The sequence below is a fragment of the Leucopleurus acutus genome (assembly GCF_964270905.1).
Source record: "Leucopleurus acutus genome assembly, chromosome: 3".
In the NCBI taxonomy this organism is placed as follows: Eukaryota; Metazoa; Chordata; class Mammalia; order Artiodactyla; family Delphinidae; genus Leucopleurus; species Leucopleurus acutus.
In genome coordinates, this window is record NC_139145.1 from 153,178,491 (window position 1) to 153,202,674 (window position 24,184).

Below are 24,184 nucleotides of genomic sequence, written 5' to 3' on the forward strand. Positions count from 1 at the left end.
GACACAGAGAGGTAGACACGCAGGGTAAACAGCCACGTGATGGTGGAGACAGAGGTTGGAGGGATGAAACTTCGAGTTAAGGCACGCCAAGTGTTTGCCAGTGATCATCAGAAGTTAGGGAGAGGCAATGAAGTATTCTTCCCGAGAGTTTCCAGAGGGAGCCTGGCACTGTTGACACATCAATTCCAGACTTCTAGGCACCAGAACTGTGAGAAAATAAATTTCTGTTGCTTTAAGTCATATACTTGTAGTATTTTGCTATAGCAGCCCTAGGATATTAATACACATACTATATACAGTAGTAGATAGTAGATTGGCCAGTGATATTACAACTGGGTAAACATTTCTTTGACATGTTCTTACACAGATGGGCATTCACCATACCTTAATGACTTGCAATTTATAATTTTGCTTTGACAGACCCATGATATGAACTTTGGAACAACAACAAACAAAAAGTACTGAGTGAAGGAACAGTATTGTTTCTCCTGAGAGACAATTAGAAACTTGTTTCAGACAGACTGGAAGTAGAGAATGCAAATTTTCTGTTAAAAATCAGTGGAATAAAAGCATCTTATTTCAATCTCATCTTTTCAACCCCTGGCAAATGCCCCAAAGAACAAAAGAATAGTAGAAAATTCAAGATTTAATATAATAGAAAAAAAACCCTTCAATATACAAATAGAATTATACTAGCCAAAAAATGTGAAATATTAACCTAAACAAGAGTGCATGATATTTATTTTCACAAACTTCCTCAGTCTCCAAGATATTTTTACATTTCCAAAAACTTAAGTATCTTATTCTGCATAATCTCTACAAAATGACAGTTAAGACATCAAGAGTTATAGGAAGGCTCTGGGTACTGTGGAATATATCCTGTTGGGACCCAGATATTTGTGACAGAAAAGCAGATACCTGGCAAATAAAAAAAATAATAATAATAAAAATAAATAAAACCATCTGTACACTTTCTTTCCTAGCCTGAAAGTTGCTTCACTGAGAGCTGAATAGAGGAGAGAAGGAAAAGCATTGTCAGAGACAAAATGTTAGTGTCCCCATTCATATGTTAAAACTTAATTTACAATGGGATATCACTTGGAGGTGGGGTCTTTGGTTGGTGATCAGGTCATAAGGGCAGATCCCTCATGAATGAATGACACCAAACCTGCTGGCACCTGATCTTGAATTTCCCAGCCTCCAGAAGTGTGAGAAATAAGTTTCTGTTGTTTATAAGTCACCCAGTCTACGGTAATTTGTTATAGCATCCTGAATGAGCTAAGACAGGAATAGAGGAGGCAATCCATGATTTTATAAGTTGAGGACTGCTCTGGATACTCTAGCTTTCAATACGATGGGCTCTCAATATTACACTTTCCTTTCTGCACTTTCTTGTCTACTTTTGAGGGATAAACCTGCAAGCCACATATTTCAGACAACGTAGCTTTCTGAATTTCTCTTGGTTTCTGCCAGTTGGAGGCACTAGATGGAATTTAGAAGGAAGAAAGAAGAAACAGAATATTACTTTGCTATTTCAGTTTCTTTCAGCACCTAAGGGCTGTGACAGTAGCAGTACCATAACGACAAAAGAAGGCACCTTGCTCATGGTCTTCTTGGCATGGAACCTCCATTCTAGGAGAAGAGTATGCAGGGGTGGAGGCAAAGAAAGGCAGACCAGCTCTGCAATATACAAAAATTTATTGAATTAAATGCTCGTGAAATGGGTGAATTTTATAATATTTAACCTATATTTTATAAAGCTGTTTTTTTAAAGATGATTTTAGGCAGCAGTGAATGTCAGCAACTTTGAGAGTAATTTAGCAGCAGTGGTAGAGTAGGCTTCTGGTTTTTGCTTAATAGCAGAATACATTTCTAACAGTAGCAGACACAGACAGAGAGCTTACCCCTCATACTGTCAGCAGCTCTGGGGCGAAAATGGTCACATGAGCTGTAGTCTAAGGCAGTGACAGTTTCTTGATCTGTGAAGAACAACCCTCCTCTTCCCTTAACACCTTTAGCCATTCCATCACTCTAGTCACCCATGATCAGCTATAAATTTCCCCATCCTTAAATATTGAATGGTTTTCACATCCACCAAAGGTACGCTGAATACCAAAGAAGATTTTTCTGTCACCCAAGCAATTTGTTGAGGAAAACCTTGGAGTCAACACCTCTGAATCCACGCCCCAGATAGTCCCAGTTACCACAGTTGTCAACATCTCTGGCAAGCAGCAAAAATAATTCAAAGATGAATCATACTTAGAAAGAAAATGATATGTGCTCTATGCGCAAAACATTTTTCTTTAAATCAGTAAATGCTCATTTCCGATAAAAAGATGGTTACAGTAAAACAAAGGAATGAAAGAAATGCTTCTCATTATTCTCACAAAATTTATAGATAATATCATCTTTATAAGTAATAAGTGAAATTTGAACAATGAGAAAAAAGTATTCCAAAGAGACTTTATAGGATGTCCAAAGAATATAGAATTGAGTTGCAAAATGTCACAATACGACAAAAAAATGAAAAGCCAGTGTAGAGAATAATGCCCGTTATAGGTGGAAAAAGTTAGATGTTTATAAGTAGTAATGAGGGTGACTCAGAGAGAAAGAAAGAGCGGGAGGGAGGGAGGTGGAGCAGGGAGAGAGAAAGGGGAATGTAAACATGATCACAGAAGGAACGCTAGACTTTAAAAAGGTATATCTAACATGCATTATTGATATTTTTAAGAAGAACTAAGCAAATGAAAATATAGAAAGAGTCTAAAGTATAATTTTTTCAACATTTTTCTGAAATAAAGACAAGTTGAATGTGTAGACTGAAGGGGCTCATAGATTTCCAGGAAATAATGAAACCTAACATTCATACTTACCATTCCAAATCAAAGCATATTCTGGTAAGGATGTTAAAATTCAGGTACAAAGAAAGAATCCTAAGAGAAGGAGGGGAAAAAATCCTGCCCCCTACTAGTGTGAAATATCAAGATGGATTCGACATCTTCACAGTAATATTCATGCAAGGAGACAGTTTGATCAGTATCTAAAATATACTGAGAAGAAGAATATGTGATGAAAGAATTTTATAATCAGCCAAGTAATCCTTTGATTTTAAAGAAAACTTTTGAGCAAAAAGGAAAAGTGTGCACGAAGTTATGCCATTTATGAATAACAAGGTCTGAAACTCCTAGGGGACAAGGTTAGGCAGTGATAAAGAAAGAAAAGGGAGAAAATGGAGCTGAAGTCAACTGATTAGGTGATGAGAACTAAAGGATATTTTTTAAATTGACAGAGTAGACACACATGCCAACCCACCCCCACTCCTGCCCAAATATGTTAAAATTAATTTTTATTTAATGAAAGTGACAGAAGCGTGAGATGGTCACATGATCAGAGCAAAGGTAGCGCGAATATTCAGCCAGCCTCCTTTGGATTGCAGAGTCTGTTAATTTTGACTCTGTTCCCATGTGAGGATTCTTGTCAATACGCAAAGCTCATTTTTTCTAAGCTCAGAGCTTTTTCAGAATCAAGTCACCTAACACCATTCAGAAAGAACTTTAAGCAGCATCTATGTCCTTCCTGTGAAGTATTTATGAACAACTTGGATTCTGACTTTCCTGTCAAACCCACCAAAACTTAGTCTACATTCTCTTTTAAGGACATGATGGATGTTGGAAATGGAAATCCTGTTTATCCCCAGCCCACATCCATCTTTCTATTTTTTTCTATTTCTATAGATGATAGAGAATAGAGATATAGTTAATTTCTCACTGAGCTTATTAAAAAATCTATGTTCTTACAAGATGTTACTTATATTATTTCATTTGATTTCCCCAATACTCTTAATAGTTGGCATCATAATTCCCATTTTACAGCATAGAAATTTCAATTCCATTAGGTTAAATCAATTTGTTCTAAATTACACAGAAATTCAGTTTTGTGTCTGGTATTAGAAGAATCTCTTTGTACTTCCCCACCACCCCTTACTGTAGTTGTAAAATTCACCTATTGGAAATCACATATGATAAATGATCATATGATTCCAGAGAATAAATTACAAGTGTTAAACTTAAAAATAATGGCTTGTTAGTTACCTATCCCCACATCTTTAATGACAGAAATCACAGATCTTGTCCATGAGGATTACAGTTTTTGAAGTAAAATACTGGATTTTTATTTCTATTGCTATGATGGTATTATTATAGTAATACCAAAACAAGAAAAAGACAATACACAAAAAGAAAACTACACACCAATTTCCATCGTAAAATAAATGTAGAAATCCTCAGCAAAATATTAATAAATAGAATTAGCAATATATAAAAATAATTATACACCGTTACCAATTGATATTCATTCTCAGCATGTAAAGCCAGTTCAATATTCAAGAATTATCAATGTAATTTACCCAATCCTAAAGAAAAAAAAAATTGCATGGTCATGTAATTCAATACAGAAAAAAGGTTTGACAAATTTCACAACCATTCATGTTGTAAAAACAACAAACAAAAAGCTCTCAGAAAAATAAGAATAGAGAATAACTTCTTCCACTTGATAAACAGCATCTATGGAAATCAAACACAAAAAGAAAATCAAAAATCCCAAAGTTAACATTATACTTAATGATGAAAGACTGAATTATTTCCCTCCTCAAGATCAGGAACATGGCAAGGATATTCACTCTCACCGCACTCATTTAACATAGTATGAGGTTTTCTAGCAAGTTCAGTAAGGCAAGAAAAATAATTAAAAGACAGATATGTAGGTAAGAAAGAAATAAAATTGTCTCTATTCACAGATGATATGATTATATACAAACTGAAGTCTAGGAATACACATATACTCAAAAAAATACCCTTTTAGAATTAATAAGTTAAGCAAGAATACAGGATATAAAACAAACATAAAATATTAATTGTAAACCTATTTGCTAGGAATTAACTATGGGCAGTGAGATTATAGAAATATATCCAAATAATCAAATATTTACAAGACTTGTCATCAAAAAACTATAAAATGCTCATGAAAAAAATCAAAGAGGTTCTAAATAAATGGAAGACATTCAGTGTTTATAGATTGGAAGCTTCAGCTTGGTAACTGTTAGTTTTGCAAGGGCCATCATAACAAAATATCAAAGACTGGGTAGCATAAATAAAATAAATATATTTTCTCACAATCCTGGAGGCTTATTAAAGTCCATGATCAAGATGTCATTAGGGTTTTATTTTGCCTAAGGCTTCTCTTCTTTGCTCGTAAATGGCCATCTCTTCTCTGTACCTTCAGAGTCTTCCTCTATGTGTGTCTGTGTCTTAATTACAAATCAGGTTGGATTAGAGCCCATCCTAATTACCTCATTTTAATTTAAATACCTCTTTAAAGACCATATCCCAAATATAGTCACATTCTCATATTGTTAAGTCTGGGGGGTTAAAACTTCTACACATAAATTTTGGGGAGAGTCAATTTAGCTCATAACAGTAAGGATTTCAATTATGCCAAAATTGATATATAATTTTAAAACAATTCTCATCAAGACATCAGCAAGAATTTTTGTATAGACCAGATTATTTAAAAATATATATGGAAAAGGACAAGGGAACTAGAAGAATAAAAAGAATTTGGAAAATGAAGAATATAGTAGAAGAAGCCAGTCTACCCAATTTTAAGCCTTATTTTTTTTCTTTATCTTTTTTTTATTACTGCTTTATTTATTTATTTTGGAGTACAGTCACTTTACAATATTTTGTTAGTTTCTACTGTACAGCAAAGTGAATCAGCTATACGTATACATATATCCTCTCTTTTTTGGATTTCCTTCCCATTTAGGTCACCACAGAGCACTGAGTAGAGTTCCCTGTGCTATACAGTAGGTTCTCATTAGTTATCTATTTTATACGTAGTATCAATAGTGTATATATGTCAATCCCAATCTCCCAATTCATCCTTATACTATCTTTAGTAATCAAGACTGTGTGGTATGAGTGGAGGAATAGACACATAGGCCAATAGAAGAGAACAGATAATTCAGAAATAAACTCACAAATATGCCCAAATGATTTTTGACAAAAGTGAAAGGAACAATTCAATGGAGAAAAGATAGCTTTTTAAACCAATGGTACTAGAGCAATCTGATAGGTTAAAAAAAATTGAGCCTTGACTTGTCACACATCTTACATAAAAATTAATATTCTGGTTGTGATATTGTACTATAATCTAAGATGTCACCATTGAGAGAAACTGGGAAATGAGTACATGAGACCCCTCTGCATTATTTCTTATTACTGCTAATGAACTTACAATTACTTCAAAATGAAAATTTTAAAAAATTTAAATACAACATTTAAATCCTAAATACGATCAATAGTCTGAACGTTGATTCATAGTAAAGCCTTTGTCAGCTTGGCGCTTGTGCTATCAACAGCAAGGCAGACTGCTATGATCAGGTGAAAAAGAGAGATTACTGTGTGTAGCCTCTCATCCTATAATACCCCACTTGAGTACAGACCTAAATAGAAGACAGTTCTATTTACCAATCAGCTGGGAGAACACATACTGTCTATATATATGTATATATTTCATTTTTAGTAGATTAAAGAATTCCTAAGCTATAAAATCAACACTATAGTGCTTAGTACTCAGAAATGTTATTTGCTAACTTCATAGTTTATGAAGATCTTTCATTATGAGCTTAAGGGAAGAAAAGAAACTAATATGTAAATTAAGCAAAAGAAAGTTATAATAAAAGAAAAACAAAGAGAAAACCCAACAGAGAAGGTAATAAAATTCCAGTGGAGATCATTACAGGTACTTTTAAGAAATAAAGGTAGTAGAACATAATGATAAGCATGATTTAGAACTGAAAAATGTTGAGAATAAAAGCAGTACATGCAATTTTTAAATGGCCAATATAACCTCCAAAAATGACAGAAACTGAGGATGGAAATTATTTTCCAAATATAATTTTAAATGATTTTTTACCAACTGAGGAAATTCTTTCAGCCTAACATTCTCCCTCAAGGAGCATTTGGATTTGAACTCCTAAAGATGGGAAGATAATTGGTATTTTATTGTTCAATATGTTTGCAACCATAATGATGAAAATATTGTTTATTTACTTTCAATTTTGAGTCAATCTTCAGGCCATGGAAAGAAGATGATATGTTTAAGGATGGAATGAAAATCCAAGAGCTATGATAAAAATGTAACTTACACAAAGCAGATTGTGAAGAAAATTGGGTAGAGAAGCAAGGGCATTAAAATTGTCATATAAAGTATGAAAACTGAATTAAAGGACTATAGAAAAATGATTGAGTTTAATTACATTGTTTATACTAAAGATAATTGACAGAAAAACCAAAACAATAACATAATTGACTAAAACAGTTGGAGAAGAGGACCTGAGTGAGTTAAATATTTATATTTGGTATTGGGGGAATAATAAATGTTATCTGATATTAATAAATTCAGAAAATATATATTGTTTGAGAAGGGAAATAACCAAAATATAAACAATTGTGAAGAACTTGTCTGGAGAGTAGACTTAGAAGTGAAGAAGTGCTCTGACTCTGTTGATATTTAATATAAAACATTCTTTAACATGTGATTTTTTTAATGAGCATATATTACTCGATAAAACCAAATACTTTAAAACTACAACCCTACTTACTTATAAGTGATAGTGATTTATATGATAGGAAGGTGCTTATTGTTGAATTGATATGAAAAAATTTAGAATAGAAGCAATTACCAAACTAGAATCATGCATGTAAACATTTTTTCTAGCATTTTTTATGTGTTAAAATATGTTATTTTTCTTTGCTTTATACTGTTGAATTTGAAATATCACCCACCCAAGGCTCTTTGTTTCTCCCTAGTTAGTTGGCTAGCGGCTGCTTCTATTTGCAAGGACATATCACGTGAATTACAAGGAAGTAAAATAATTGGTCTTCAACTAGACTAAATTTTCACCAAGTGGATTATTGTGCCCTGATAATGCCCACAGTCTAAATGACAACACTCAAAACTCAAATGTGTTCTTAATTTAATTAATTATAATTTCCAAGTTAGGAAAATTGTGTTTTGTATAAAATATTATTTCATTAAATTAGCCACAATAAAAAATAAGAATCACCTTTCATTGGGAATATACAAGAGTAAGTTTCAAATAATTTTATCATGGAAAGTATTATAATAATCATTTCTAACATTTACAGTTAAGAATCTTAAAATCCTTCTGGCTTTACTTTCAAGAAAAGTCATCAGCAACATTTTAAAATGTATGCTTATGAAATAAATCATCCAATTACTCTATTTCTATGTTTAAATTCCCCAGTTCTTCTGGCAATAGATATAAGTAACTGAAGCTTTGTTTCCAGTGGAAAGTGGCTGGTACCTCCAATCCTACCCCAGAAACCCACATTTATATAATCTGCAATAATTATCCAGGTATTTTTAGATCACTTCCATGGCTTTAATATTTACTTGTCATGTTACTTATTTTCACAGCTAGGCATCACATCACCCATCTTTACAAATAAATTTATTACAAATTAAAGGATATAATCCTTCTTCTCTGACTAGTTTTCTACAATTTCTTTTTCCCAGCAACAAATATAATTAAAAATAATAATTGATCATTTGTTTTAACTCGTCAGTAGAACTTACCATTTCCTGGTAAGGACATCTTTGTTAAAATTGGATAATTTTTAAATGTGTCAAAATGATCAAGATAATAAAGGTCTTGAAATATTTGCCTTTTTGAATTTAGAAATGTAAGCTATGACAGAATACAATTTCTTTCTGTAAAACACATACAAAAATGAACAGCACGTTTCAAATAGTTAACTGTTATTTCACAAGGATCATAAAAATTAAATAATTAGATGAGGAACTCTGTTCCATTATTCAACAGGACAATTCTATCAACATTTACAAGTTTTAAATATAGATTTATAATGCAAATATATTTATAATGTACCTTTATTTTTATAGTGTATTTTTATAATCTTCAATTAAAATCAGTAATCAAAAGAATTTAACATTAATGATAATAAAGCATATTTATAATGTTTCTTTTATTCTTCAGTTATACCATTTCAATACATTAAATACATGTTCAATTTTATTACCATATTTATGAATTAAAAATCTTAGTTTTGCTTAATGTCCTCCACTAGCAAGAAAACAAAAATTGAATGACGCATTTCCATTTACTTATAACTTGAATTCTTTATAAATAATTTTATTTATCAAATATGAATAACTATGATTATAAATATAAGGTTTCAAAAAATGAGAAAAGCAAAGATACAGTTCATGAATTTGTGCTAATGACAGTTAATTATGCTTAAAATTTATTGTCAATTTGAACAAAAAACTATCACAAAAACAAAGTAGGACATTATATAATGATAAACGGTCAAATCACCAGGAAGATATAACAATTACAAATATATATTCATGCAACATCAGAGCACCTAAATATATAAAACAAACACTGACAGAATTGACTAGAAAAATAGACAGAAGTGTAATAATAGTAGACGATTTCAATGTCCCACTTTTAAGAATGGAGAGACAGTTACCTTATAGGGAACAATTTTTATGAGTTTTTCTTCTCTCCTTCCCTTATTTATTTTTGCAAATATATATTTAAAAAAAGTACAAACTGTGAAATAATAAAGAAAGAAAAGAAACAGAGATGAAAGAGAGAGAAAGGGGTGGAAGGAAGGATGGAAAGAAGGAAGGAAGGAAGGGAGGGTTTCTTACACAAAAGGTGACATACTATACACAGTTTTCTGCAACTTCCTTTTATCACTTAACAATTTATACTCCAAAATATACAATATATAATCCATTTAATCCATTTTGTAGAGATCTTCCCAACTGCTTTGTGCAAGTACATAGTAATCCACTGTATAGATATACTGCAGTTTATATAACTGTTGGATTTTGGTGTTAGAATTTTGGATTTTGGGGGTGATTTCAATTTTGTTACTAGTACCAATAATGTTACATTGAAGAACATTTGATACATGTCATTTCAAACTAATGTCAGTGTACTTTTGGAACTTTGGAACAGATTCCTGGAAGAGGGATTGATAGGTCAAAGGCCAAATACAGCTATGATTTTGTTAGATATTGATAAAATCTTCTCCATGGATGTTGTCCCATTTTACATTTTGAAAAACAAAATATTAGACTGCTTTTTCCTCCTTAGCCTCACCAACAGAGTGTTACCAAACTTTTCATATATTTCAAATCTTACATGTGACTAATGGTTTTGGTTTTAATTAGCATTTTTCTCATTATAAAGATTATAATACAATATGAAATATATTTTCTAACAAACATTGTTCCATTGAAAATATGAAATCTACATTTGGATCTGAGTAGCCCAGGGAAGTATCCTGAGTTAATGACATAAGTGGCTATTTAGTTGTAATTAATTAGATTAATCTGAAACCATCTGTTTTACTCAGGACTGCAGTTTAAAGAGATAGGAGAAAGAAAGGCAGAACAGAAGAAAGGGAAGGAAAGACAGAAAGAAGGAAGGAAGGAAGGAAGGAAGGAAGGAAGGAAGGAAGGAAGGAAGGAAGGAAGGAAGGGAAAGAGGGAGGAAAGGAGGGAGGGAGGGAGGGAGGGAGGGGTGAATTAAGCTAGGCCTGAATTAAGACAAAAAAATATATGAATAAATGGGAAAGAACTGCTTAAATCAATGTAATTACCCTTGTTTGCTTGAAATCTGTGTTATAGTTTGAAGTCTGTGCCATACCTACCTTGTTAAAAAAACACTAAATTTACCTATTTTGCTCATATTCATGTTTCTCATAAACTCTGACCAGAAATTACAAATTTTAAAGTTTTACTGCATTTCAGCAGTAAACTATGTGCATAACCTCAGAAATGGATTGATGTCTCTTGTTAATACATATTTTGTTCATCATATGTTGGGTAGGAGCTACATATTAGTATATATCCTCAAAATTTTATTGCATTTAACACACCAGAAGGGACATTATACAACTAATAAGAAGTGAAGTCCATGTTAAGTTATTTGATCAAATATGTTTCATGAAAACTGCCTAAGAACATCAAAGCAATTAGTCAAACCCAAAATTCAATATGAGTTAGCATTCATATTCAAAGATTTGAATTCAAAAGTAAGTTCAGAGACCAAATATTATATTTTGATTTGTTCTGAAGTGGCCATCTGTCCATATGAAAAAGCTACTGCAACAGTTTGGCAGGAGTTTAAAGAACCGAAATAACTACTCTGTGCAGGTCAGGTTCACAGGCATCTGGGTGTTGACTTGGAAAGCACAAAAAGTAATAATCACAGCATGTGGTACTTTACCGAGTAGCCAGCCAAAAGTGTCTGTCTAAATAGTCAAAAATTTTAGCTGTCATAAGAATCCTTTGAGGAAACTTTATAAATACCTATCAAATTTCAAATATCAGTGGCCAACATTTTTAAAAACACCATAAAGATCTAATAAAATGTCACAGAAAAGTTATAATAATCCTGAGGTACCCATAATTTATATCCTGGCACATTTAAAAATGTTCCTTTTGTTTAAAAATGGCCTTCAAAGATATCAATAGTTTTACTTGTATATTTTATAAATATTTGTGTGCTAGGCAATAGTCTGATTTTTAATTGTTTAAAGCAAATCCAATGCCACAGAGAGCTACTTTAGTCATGCCTTGCAGAAGTTCAAGGGGAATATCCTCTATCTTCACCCCTCTGCCCCTCCCCTACCTTCAAGTCTTCTCCTCACAGGTCTCTGCCTGGGAACTGCTGACTTTTGCTGCTCCTTTTCTCGGAAGAGTGGCTGTTGAAAGGAATTAAATATGGCTCTTGGGTAAGTAAGTCTTGGTTGGAGGGCCATGAAGAAGGGTCAGCAAGAGGACAATCTCCCTTGGTGTCCAGAACTTGTAGAATAGCCTGCAATAGAGTGGACCACCAGCTGAGCTCCTTGAAGTGAGAGCTACAGGCTGGCAGGGAGAAGGGTGACCCCAGTGTCAACCAAGAAAAGTTAGATATGGCTGCACTTCAGAGAGCTCACCAACCAGGTGATGGTCACCAATAACAGCAGGAGGATGTTCCCAGTGCTGAAGTTGAGTATGTCTGGCCGGGACCGGAACACAATGTGTTGTTTCATCTTGGATTTTGTGACGGAGAGCAACCACTTCTGGAAGTGTGTGAACAGAGAGTGGGTGCCTGGGGGGTCAGTCCAAGCCATATCTGCATATTGAACTCCTTACATAAATAAAAACTCTAAATTCATATAGTATGAGTTGAGGGGATGACTACCAGCCACAGCATTCTCAAGACTCAATGCATATGTGTCAAGGCTTACCAGAAAGAAATTATAGCTCTTAAAACTAAATACAACTGATTTGCAAGGGCTTGCTATGATGCCAAAAGAAGTAGGGATCACAAAGATAAGATGGAAGAACCCAGAGACAAACAGCAACCTGTGTATTACTAATGAAAGTAGCTTATCCCTGGACTCAGTTCCTTCTATCTGCTGTCAACCCCCATCTTCAGTTTGGAGGTCCTGTCTCACTTTTCTCCACCTATGGCTGTGAAAAATGCTCTATGCTGAGGAACCACAGTTCACCCATCCCTGTCCCTGTCCTCAAAGCTGTGCCTAGGACCCCTCCCGACTTGGACAAGCTCATACTTAGCCCATACACTCATTGGAAAAATTCTCCAACCTATTCTGACAATTCATTTGCAAGTTGTCCATGATCTGATCCCATGAACTTAGCCCAGCCTCAGCATGTGTGTACATACTATCATGTTACTCCTGAGCACAACAGGACTGCATCAGTACCCCAACCTTTGGTCAGCTAGCAAAGAACCTTCACACCAGGGTCTCAGACAGCATAGCTACCTAATGGGCTGGGAGTCCATTCCCAGTGAACACTATCTTACCCAAGTAATCTCAGGTCCCTTCTCCTCAGGATTCTCACTCTATAAGAACCATGTCATGGCCACAGATATTCCTGACAGCCAATATCACACCTTGGCCTCATAACCTCATAGATGTCTCTGTCACCACCTTCCATGTAAACCAAAGCCTTTCCTTAAAATATACACTATTTTTTTTATGTCTACCAGTTTTACTCAGGATTTGATCTAGGTACAAAATGACAGTCTCATAGGTCAAGAAAGAAAAAAAAATCTTATTAACTTCACTTTAAAATATGAAAAGGAATATATGTTCTGTTGTTCATCAAAAAAATAAACCCACCCATCATCTGCAACACAAGTGTAGTCCTATGTTGTATTTATATGCTACAGATGAATCTAAGCATGGAAACAAAACTCAGTTGGACTATTAAATCACCATTACTTGATCATAATAAAATTTTGTTTGCTAAGATCCAGAAACTTATTTTTTTGTGTCTCTTACAGAATATAGAAGATTTGACACACTAGAATTAATAAACTCAACTCGTCTTATTTAGTGAAATAAAAAGCATACTTTCAATTGCATTCCTTGTTGCTTCAGAGTAGTTTTCAGGTCCCTTTTGTGACAGCTATCATACTTATAGTTAAGCTGTTAGGGACAAAATAATAAATTCATAGTTGAGGACAACAGACTTTAATTGAAATGGAAATTTCACTGTTCTGCCCAATAGAATGTGTTTATTTTGAGCATATGTAATTGCCTCTTGTATTGTTAAACCTACAATGGCAATATTTTTCTTCTGAAAAAAATAGCCAAAGACAATCAGCAAAACATTTTCTGCAAAATAAAGGCAATATGCAAAAAAAAAAAAAAAGAAACAACAACAACAACAAAAAACTAAATACAGTTCTAAAAAGATCTACTGAGAGGATTCAGTACTAGAAATTAGTGACAAACATAATCCACTAAATTTTCAAAATTTGCATAGCTCAAATTCTCATCTTTTGCTAACTTACTGTGCATCTAGAAATATTTATTTTGGAAAATATTGAGCAAACTTCTTTTGCCCAGAATGAAAAACTTTAAAGTTTAAGATGGATTACACAAAAGAACACATGCTTTTCTTTTCAAAGGAGAGTGATTTTTTTTTTTTTTTGGTGGTACACAGGCCTCTCACTGTTGCGGCTTCTCCCATTGTGGAGCAGAGGCTCCGGACATGCAGGCTCAGCAGCCATGGCTCACGGGCCTAGCCACTCCACGGCATGTGGGATATTCCCAGACCGTGGCACGAACCCATGTCCCCTGCATCGGCAGGCGGACTCTCAACCACTGTGCCACCAGGGAAGCCCTAAAGGAAAGTGATTTTAAGAGCTTATAATTACTTAGTAAAGGTTTTCTGAAGATCAAATTCTTTTTAAGTGCCCCTTTTTTGGTAATCTCTAAATTAATTGGAAGCATGTAAAATTGTTCTAAATTAATGATAAAAAAATCAACTTCATATTTTTTTAACTGGCTCTTTAAGTTTTATATTAACAAATTGTAGTTCATGATATACCTTAAAATATTCTGATAAAGTATTCAGATTAAGTTCATCCAAAGAAGAGATAATGCATTTCTATATTTGTTTGTGATAATTGGAGCAAAGACTGTATTAAACTAAATAATGATACTTTGACAGTGTAAAGATGCAAATGTACATGAAAGTAATATTTTTCCAATGGTGAGAAGATGTATTTTATACTAGACCTGACTTAAGGCTTTTGCACAGGATATTTCTTTGTCTGGAAATGGCTTTCCCCACATAATCACCTGGCTTACTCCTTCAATTTCATTCCTCACAGAGGCCACACCTGACCACTCCACATCAACTGCCCCAATGTACTATGAAAACTCTTGGTCTGTTAGATTTTTTTCATAACATGAATTTTTATGTCCTTTGTTTATTCTTTATTTTCCAAATTTTTTATTGATTGCCTCCCTTGCCCCTGCCAGAATTCAAGTTCCTCAAGTGCAAGAACTCAAGTTTTTCTTGCTAGTTGATCAGTCCCCAAGACCTAGAATCATTTTTGGAAAATAGGAACCCAGTACATATGTGTCAAGAAAACACTCAATGACCTAGGAGGAATTTCAGGAAAACTTTTGTTGTCATAATCACATAAAAATACATAATGTCTATAAAACAGCAACAACTAATTAGATGGGAAGAACAGGCTGGAATGAAAAAGGAATAATGAGTCAAAAATGGGTTTAGATGAGATTAAAAAATACTGCTAAGAAAGTAAAAAACAAAATCTAAAAGTTACAGACACACTAGAGGCCCTAAGACAACAAGAAACATTAATATGATTATAAATGTCACAGCAATAATCCTTTTTTGGTTAAATTCCTGAATCAAAAGCAAAGTATAAAGTCTGAGTTTTAAAGATGAGATAACTACATGTACACAGAGAGACACAAATTATCCAAATATTTGACAAAAATGTTAAAAAAAATTATATACAAAAAATATTTAAAAAGTGATGAAGAATGAAAGAAATGTCAATTGATATTTACAAATATACCAGTCTAAATTAGGGATATGATTAGTCTGAAACCATTGAGTGCCAGAAGGTAAAAGAGAAGTTAATAAGAAATCAATGATAGTATGAAAAAGGAAAAAATTTCAACATAACAAGAAGATAATAGAAAAAGGAAATTGAGGTCATTTAACTACTAAACTGTCAGCTGTTCTTTCTATGTAACTATGTTCTCACTCTATCCACTTTCTGTCTCCCATTTTTCCAACATACTTTGGACATTTTAAAATAAATTGCAACACACTTGAAAACAGATAAATTATAAGGGTTTACATCACATTTTTTTACCACAATGTTATAAAACTAGTAATTATAACAAAATGTGATAAAATATTTTGAAGTTAAAACACACATTTCTGAAAGTTTGTGTAAATAGGAAAATAAAAGCTGAGTTTTTAGATTTCTTATAAATATCAAAGTAAATTATGTACCTCAAAACTCAAGCTCAGGGGAGGAGTCAAGATGGTGGTGTGGGAACACGCAGAGTTAGCTTCTCCCCACAACTAGGGTGCCTGCCAGCCACTGGTAGGGGACTCTGACCCCCAAGGAGACAGGAGGAAACCCAGAGTGAACCAGTAGGATGTAGGCAGACCAATAGGGGAGAAGTGGAGCCCAGACAGGATTGGCGTCCCTTGGGCCGGAAAGCTTGCTGAGTTCCCAAGCCAATTCCCCCTCCCCCCAAAGCCCCATCCAGGCCACATGGGTCCTGGGGACATAGGAGAGGCTGGGGAGATCAGGAATGGCAGGCAGGAGGGGTCATCCAGGAGGATCAGGAGAGGAGCAGAGGGTGATTACCCTACTCACTCGGACACAGGGAGCCTGCTGAGCTCCCAGGCTGCTCCCATGCCCTCCAAGGCCTCCTTTTCCCCCTACCATATTGGTCCTGGGGACATAGGAGAGAGGCCTGGGAGATCAGAGAGGCAGGCAGGAGGGGCCCTCCCAGACCCCAGACCAGAGGAGCAGGAGAAGAGAGGAGGGCATTTGCTCTGCCCCTGCTGGGCTCCCAGGTGAGGTCTCCTACCCTCTGAGACCAGGGGTGGGTGGCACGCCTGGGTCCCTACTGTTCCTTGAGTATAAGCCCCACCCCCCACAGCCCTCAGGACCTTTTCCAGCCTTGTGGATCCTGAGCATTGGCCTCATACACCACCCAAACCTCACCCTTGCTTAAACCTCGCTCTCCACAGCCAAGGGCTTCCCTCTCCCACTTTTTTTTCTTTTTCCCTACTCCTCTTTTTTACTATAGGGTACTGATGTACATTCCAGTTGTTGATTCATATATATTTTTATTTTTACATTCTTTCTAATAAATCTGTTAGTTTCCTAGTCTAATTTTATTTTTACTTTGTTACTGTTCTTTTTTTTTCTTCTTCTTCTTTTTGCTGCCCCACATGGCTTGCGGGATCTTGATTCATGACCTCGGGGTCGGGCAGAAACTCTTGCAATGGGAGCTCCGAGTCTGAACCACTGGACTAACAGAGAACCTAAGACTCCAGGGAATATTCTTCAGAGTGAGGTCTCCCAGAGGTCCTCATCTCAGCACAAAGACCATCTCTACTCAATAGCCTACAAACTCTAGTGTTGGAAGCCTCAGGCCAAACAACCAGTAAAACAGGAACACAATCTACTCATTAAAAAAAAAAAGTGAGATGGCAAAAAAATATGTCACAGTTGAAGGAGCAAGGTAAAAACCTACAAGACCAAGTAAATGAAAAGGAAATAGGCAATCTACCTGAAAAAGAATTCAGAGTAATGATAGCAAAGATGATTGAGAATCTCAGAAATAGAATGGAAGCACGGATTGAGAAAATACAAGAAATGTTTAACAAAGACCTAGAAGAACTAAAGAACAAACAAACAGAGATGAACAACCCAATAACTGAAATGAAAAATACACTAGAAGGAATCAGTAAAAGAATAGTGGAAACAGAAGAACGAAAAAGTGAGCTGGAAGGCAAAATGGTGGAAATAACTGCTGAGGAGAAAAATAAAGAAAAAAAGAATGAAAAGAATTGAAGACAATCTCAGAGACCACTGGGACAATACTAAATGCACCAACATTCAAATTATAGGCGTCCCAGAAGAAGAAGAGAAAAACAAATGGTCTGAGAAAATATTTGAAGAGATTATAGTGGAAAACTTCCTTAACGTGGGAAAGGAAAGAGTCACCCAAATCTGGGAAGCACAGAGAGTCCCAATACAGCATAAAACCTAGGAAAAATACACCAGTACACATATTCATCAAATTAACAAAAATTAAATGCAAAGAAAAATATTAAAAACAGCAAGAGAAAAACAAAAAAATAATATACAAAGGAATCCCCGTAAGGTTATCAGCTGATTTTTCAGTGGAAACTCTGCAAGCCAGAAGGGAGTGGCAGGATATACTTAAGGTGATGAAAGAAAAAAACCTACAACCAAGATTACTGTACCCAGCAAGGATCTAATTCAAGTTTGATGGAGAAGTCAAAAGCTTTTCAGACAAACCAAAGCTAAGAGAATTCAGCACCATGAAACCAGTTTACAACAAATGCTAAAGAAACTTCCCTAAGCAGGAAACACAAAGAGAAGAAAAAGACCCACAAAACCAAACCAAAAACAATTAAGAAAATGGTAATAGGAACATACATATCGATAATAACCTTGAAAGTAAATAAACTAAATGCCGCAACCAAAGGACATAGACTGGCTGAATGGATACAAAAAAAGACCCATATATAAGCTGTCTACAAGAGACACAATTCAGTCCTAGGGACACATACAGACTGAAAGTGAAGGGATGGAAATAGATATTCCATGCAAATGGAAATCAAAAGAAAGCTGGAGTAGCAATACTTGTATCAGATAAAATAGACTTTAAGATAAAGACTGTTACAAGAGATAAGGAGGGACATTACATAATAATCAAAGGATCAGTCCAAAAAGAAGATATAACAATTATAAATGTTTATGCACCCAACATAGGAGCACTTCAATACATAAGGCAAATCCTAACAACCATGAAAGGAAAAATCAACAGTAACAAAATAATAGTAGGGGATTTTAACACCTCACTTACACCAATGGACAGATTATCCAGACAGAAAATTAATAAGGAAACACAAACTTTAAATGACATAATAGACCAGATAGATCTAATTGATATTTATAGAACATTCCACCCAAAAGTGATGGAATACACTTTATTCTCAAGTGCTCATGGAACATTCTCCAGGATAGATCACATCTTGGGTCACAAATCAAACCTCGGTAAATTTAAGAAAATTGAAACCTATTAAGCATTTTTTCTGACCACAACACTATGAGATTGGAAATCAATTACAGAAAAAACCTGTAAAAATCACAAAAAAACATGGAAGTTAATCAGTCACTCCTAAATAACCAAGAGATGACTGAAGAAATCAAAGAAGAAATAAAAAATACATAGAAACAAATGACAATGAAAACACAATGACCCAAAACATATGCGGCACAGCAAAAGCACTTCTAAGAGGGAAGTTTACAGCAATTCAATCTCACCTCAAGAAACAAGAAAAATCCCACATAAACAATCTAATGTTACTTTTAAGACAACTAAAGAAAGAAGAGCAAAGAAAACCCAAAGTCAGAGGAAGGAAAGAAATCATAAAGATCAGAGCAGAAATAAATGAAATAGAAATGAAGAAAACAATAGCAAAGATCAATAAAACTAAAAGCTGATTCTTTGAGAAGATAAACAAAATTGATAAACCCTTTGCCAAAATCATCAAGAAAAAGAGAGAGAGGACACAAATCAATAAAATTAGAAATGAAAAAGGAGAAATCACAACTGACACTGCAGAAATACAAAGGATTATAAGAGACTACTACAAACAACCATATGCCAATAAAATGGACAACCATGAAGAAATGGACAAATTCTTTGAAAGGTACAATTTTCCAAGACTGAACCAGGAAGAATTAGAAAATATGAACAGACCTATCACAAGTAATGAAATTGAAACCATAATTAAAAATCTTCCAACAAAAAAATGTCCAGGACTAGATGGCGTCTCAGGCAAATTCTATCAAACATTTAGAGAAGAGCACATTTAGAGAAGAGCAAACACCAATCCTTCTCAAACTCTTCCAAAAAATTGCTGAGGGAGAAACTCTCCCAAATTCATTATACGAAGCCACCAACACCCTGATACCAAAACCAGCAAAAGGTATCACAAAAAATGAAAACTACAGGCCAATATCACTGATGAACAGAGATGTAAAAATCCTGAACAAAACACTAACAAACAGAATCCAACAGCACATTAAAAGGATCACACACCATGATCAAGTGGGATTTATCCCAGGGATGCAAGGATTCTTCAATATATGTAAATCAATCAATGTGATACACCACATTAACAATTTAAGGAATAAAAACAATACGATCATCTCAGTAGATGCAGAATAAGCTTCTGACAAAATTCAACACCAATTTATTATAAAAACCCTCCAGAAAGTGGGCATAGAGGGAACCTACCTCAACATAATAAAGTCCATATATGACAAACCCACAGCAAGCATCATACTCAATGGTGAAAAACTGAAAGCATTTCCACTAGGATCAAGAACAAGAGAAGGATGTCCACTCTCGCCACTCTTATTCAACATAGTTTTGGAAGTCTTGGCCATGGCAATCAGAGAAAAAAAAGAAATAAAAGGAATACAAATTGGAAAAATAAGGATTAAAACCATCACTATTTGCTGATGACATGATGCTATACATAGAAAATCCTAAAGATACCACCAGAAAACTCCTAGAACTAATCAAAGAGTTTGATAAAGTTGCAGGATACAAAATTAATGCACAGAAATCTCTGGCATTCCTACACACCAACAACAAAAAATCAGAAAGAGAAATTAAGGAAACACTCCCATTTACCATTGCAGCAAAAAGAATAAAATACCTAGGAATAAACCTGCCTAAGGAGGCAAAAGACTTGTTCTCAGAAAACTATAAAACACTGATGAAAGAAATCAAAGATGACATAAAACAGATGGAGAAATATACCATGTTCTTGGATTGGAAGAATCAATATTGTGAAAATGACTATATAGCCTAAAGCAATCTACAGATTCAGTGTAATCCCTATCAAACTACCAATGGCATTCTTCACAGAATTGGAACAAAAAATCTTACAATTCATATGGAAACACAAAAGACCCCAAATAGCCAAAGCAATCTTGAGAAAAAAAAAAATGGAGTTGGAGGAATTAGGTTCCCCGACTTCAAACTATACCACAAAGATACAGTAATCAAGACAGTAAGGTACTGACACAAAAACAAATATAGATCAATGGTACAGGACAGAATGACCAGAGATAAATCCATACACATATGGACACCTGTTTTATGACAAAGGAGGCAAGAACATACAATGGAGAAAAGACAGCCCCTTCAATAAGTGGTGCTGGGAAAACTGGAGAACTACATGTAAAAGAATGAAATTAAAACACTACCTAACACCATACACAAAAATAAACTCCAAATGGATTAATGACTTAAATGTAAGACCAGACACTATAAAACTTTTGGAGGAAAACATAGGAAAAATACTCTTTGACATAAACCACAGGAAGAATTTTTTGACCCACCTCCTAGAGTAACAGAAATAAAAACAAAAATAAACAAATGGGGCTTAATTAAACTTAAAAGCTTTTGCACAGCAAAGGAAACCATAAACAAGACAAAAAGACAACCCTCCGAATGGGAGAAAATATTTGTAAATAAAACAACAGACAAAGGATTAATCTCCAAAATATACAGATAGCTCATGCAGCTCAATATCAAACAAACAAACAATCCAGTTTAAAAATGTGCAGAAGACCTAAATAGACATTTCACCAAGAAAGACATACAGTTGGCCAAAAGGCACATGAAAAGATGCTCAACATCACTAATTATTAGAGAAATGTAAATCAAAACTACAATGAGTAGTAGTTTTCTCACGCCAGTCAGAATGGCCATTATCAAAAAATCTAGAAACAATAAATGCTGGAAAGGGTGTGGTGAAAAGGGAGCCCTCCTGCACTGTTGGTGGGAATGTAAATTGATCCAACCACTATGGAAAACAGTATGGAGGTTCCTTAAAAAACTAAAAAAAGAACTACCATATGACCTAGCAATCCCACTACTGGGCATATACCCTGAGAGAACCATAATTCAAAAAGAGCCATGCACCCCAATGTTCATTGCAGCACTATTTACAATAGCCAGGACATGGAACCAACCTAAGTGTCCATCGACAGAGGAATGGATAAAGAAGATGTGGCACATATATACAATGGAATATTACTCAGCCATAAAAAGAAACGAAATTGAGTTATTTGTAGTGATGTGGGTAGACCTAGAATCTGTCATACAGAGTGAAGTATGTCACCATATGTTAATGCATATATATGGAATCTAAAAAAAAAATGGTACTGATGAACCTAGTTGCAGGGCAGGAATAAAGAAGTAGACATAGAAAATGGACTTGATGACATGGGGTGGGAGGGGGAAGCTGGGGCAAAGTGAGAGTAGCATTGATGTATATACACTACCGAATGTAAAATAGTTGGCTGGTGGGAAGAAGCAGCATAGCACAGGGAGATCAGCTCGGTGCTTTGAGGTGACCTAGAGGGATGGGATAGGGAGGATGGGAGGGAGGCTTAAGAGGGAGGGGATATGGGGACATGTGTATGCATACGGCTGATTTGCTTTGTTGTGCAACAGAAACTAACATGGTATTGTGAAGCAATTATACTCCAATAAAGATGTACTAAAAAAAAATGGTATCAATAAAAGAAGAAAAACCTCAAGCATAAGGGCAGTACGAAAAACTGCAGTATTTACAAAAGCTGAAGATACACAGTTCCAAATATAATCAGCTCCACTCCTATATATATACCTAAACCCAACAGGAGTGCATTCATAAGTTCACTGAAAGGCATGCACTAGAATATTCATTATAGCATTATTTGTAAGCCCAAACTGGATGCTACCCACATAAATATCCACTCATAGGAGAAGCCATAAAAATTATGGAATACTCACACAATGGGAATTGATCGTCTATAATGTGCATAATGCATAATTTATCAATACTAAGTACAAAAAAAGACAGGACGAATCTCTGGTTTTAGAAGTCATGAGAGCAGTTAACTGGAACAGTTTATACTGAGATGAGAATGTACTAGGTTATTGGTTTTCTGTTTTTGATCTGAGTCTGACTAAGCAGGTATCTTCTGACATGTGAAATCAATCCATTGAGCTGAACTCTTTTGATGTGGTCACTAGTCTTACCGATACTATGTTCAATAAACACTTAAAAGTACATAGAAATTAAAAATATCATTCCCATGATATCTTTATTTATTAATTGATTAAAATAAGTAGAAACACATTTTAATCATGACATGCTTTGCAAAACAAAAGAAAAAAAAGACCCCTAACTTTCAAAGCCTTTTATGATCACTCAAGAAAGCAAAATTACAGAGACAAACAAGCATCAGGAAATCAGTAAGGAAAAATAAATGACAAATTAAAAAAAAATGATTTAAACATCAGGAAGTGTTATTTATACTGGTTCTGTGGGCTCCATGACTATGAATTCTTCTGTGAAGTGGATGAAGACTCCATCCAGGACAAATTTAATCTCAGTCAACTCAATGAGCAGGTGCCTCACTGTAGACAAGCTCTAGACATGATCTTGGACCTGGAGCCTGATGAAGAGCTGGAAGACAAACCCAACCAGAGAACCCTGATTAAGCAGTCAGCCAAGATGCTGTATGGGTTCACCCAGACCACCTATATCCTCACAAACCATGGCACCACCCAGATGTTGGAAAAGTACCAGCAGGGAGAGTTCGGCTACTGCCCCATGTGCACTGTGAGAACAAGCCATTGTTTTCCAATAGCCTTTCTGACACCCCAGGTGAGGCCCTGGTGAAGCTCTACTGCCCCAAGTGCATGGACAATTCCACACCTAAGACACCATCGAGGCAGCACCACACGGAAGGCCCCTACTTGGGTACCAGTTTCCCTCACATTGCTCTTCATGGTGCACGCTGAATGCCGGCCCAAGCAGCCCACTAACCAGTTTATGTCCAAAGTGTACAGTTGCAAGATCCATCCACTGTCCTACCAGGTGCAGTTCCAAGCTGCCAGCAACTTTGAGTCTGTCAAGACTGTTCACTTATTCCCAACCCCACCTGTCACTCTGTCTTTGACAGTTCCAGTCCTCCCCTGCCACCTTTAAGGAAACCTCTATGGTTTATATTTTAAATTAGAAGAGTCATTATTTTGGTGTGAATATGAAATAAAGTAGAAAAAAGGCAAAAATAAGCATTTACTCAAAATTTATATAAACTCTTGCCGGATCTCTTCAGGAAAAATATTTTAGGGCTTGATGGCTCCTAATATAAATGTTGTAAAATCATAAGGTATTTAAAAAATAATTCTATGGTAATTTATTTAATTACTAAATAAAATTGATTATTTATATTAAGATACATTAGCATCATTGATTAATGTATGAGAAGAATACTGAATAGTACCATAATAATGAAGAAATTTTTTAAAAGATCTACAAAAACTACCATGTTGAAAGGTACAAGAATCACAGGTCTTTAGAAAGGAAATTTTCATATACCTAAAATCAACTAATTCTCATATTATTTAAATAGTTCTGG

The 24,184-nt window shown here is 34.9% G+C and overlaps 1 pseudogene across 1 annotated transcript; it reads left to right on the forward strand.

Moving 5' to 3' along the window:
* Window positions 1–39: 39 nt before the first annotated feature.
* LOC309959936 (casein kinase II subunit beta-like) lies at window positions 40–23,751 on the forward strand (annotated as a pseudogene). The gene is made up of 2 exons: window positions 40–124; window positions 23,018–23,751. The product of its transcript is annotated as a casein kinase II subunit beta-like (transcript).
* Window positions 23,752–24,184: the final 433 nt, after the last annotated feature.